General features: G+C 49.1%; 1 pseudogene; it reads right to left on the reverse strand.

Annotated features, from left to right (window-relative positions):
* On the reverse strand, positions 1-966 carry LOC108317761 (annotated as a pseudogene).
* Positions 967-1,222: the final 256 nt, after the last annotated feature.

Consider the following 1,222-nt stretch of genomic DNA (forward strand, 5'->3'; position numbering starts at 1 on the left):
TTTTTTGAAACTCGATGTTTATTTTCCATGAATCTTATATGTTGTTTAAGAGCCCACACAAGAACAGCTTAAGACCATTCAGTGGTTGCTCCTACCCATTCAGTGGCCTGAGCAGTGGGAGCTGCAGACTAGTCTGTGGCAGGCTGGGTGCTCCAGTCTTCAGTAGGGAACTGCTGGATGGGCACAGAGGGCACCTGCATGCCTTCAGACCAGTCTGCAGCCTCAGGCTGAGTAGCAGTGAAGTCAGGAGCTGGAGCAGTCCATTGGCCCTGAAACTCCTCCTTGGCCACAGCCTTCTCAGCCGCAGCCTGCTCTTCTTTTTCAATCTCTTCAGGATCTCTGTAGAAGTAGAGCTCAGGCATGACTTCCCACGCGTGTTCACAGGAAATGGTGCCACGCATGCGCAAAACTTCCCAAGGCAGCATCCACCACATCAAACCCACTGAGTGAGCTCCCTTGTTGTTGCATGGGATGGCAATGTCCACAGAGCGCAGAGGAGAATCTCTGTTACACAGAGCAATGGGAGGTAGGCTAACATAAGACGCTCCCGTGAGAGGCTGGTGCTCAGCCCTTGGGTCAGTAACCACAAGCAGCTGTGGCTCCCGGAAGGCTGCCTGGATCTGGTTGGTGAAGGTTCCAGGAGTGAAGTGGCAGCAATTGGAGTGGCTCCAGTGGCAGCAGCAAACTTCAGCACGGCCCTCTGGCCAGTATTCCTGGAGGATATGACACTGACATCAGCAGGGTTTTCAACGGCAACAACGGCACGAGCTGCCAGGAGAAGCTGCTCCAGGTCCTCTTCAGATTTATGATGTAGATGCCATCACTTTTCCTTTTACAGATATACTGTTCCATCTGGAAGTCAAGGATGGTGCCACCTAAATGGGTTCCTGCAGCCAGGAACTTAAGACCATCCTCCTCCTTCATTTGCAGGACATCAAGGGCTCCGGACATGGTGAAAGTTTCCCTTTAAGTTATGACAGGAATCCACAACAACGTTTGGAGCCCTCGGCAGGTAGCGCAGAAAGCGACTCATGTTAACGTATTATGCCAACCTTGCACTCCTGGGATAAATTCCCCTTAGGTGTGGTATATAATCCTTTGTGTATGTTGCTGGATTTGGTTGCTAGCAATTAGTTTAGAATTTTTGTATATATATTAATAAGAGATATTGGCTGTAGTTTTTCATCAATCTCTTTTGTGCTCTTACTGTTAAATAACATTT

The sequence above is a fragment of the Cebus imitator genome, unplaced genomic scaffold, assembly GCF_001604975.1.
Source record: "Cebus imitator isolate Cc_AM_T3 unplaced genomic scaffold, Cebus_imitator-1.0 Scaffold207, whole genome shotgun sequence".
Classification (NCBI taxonomy): Eukaryota; Metazoa; Chordata; class Mammalia; order Primates; family Cebidae; genus Cebus; species Cebus imitator.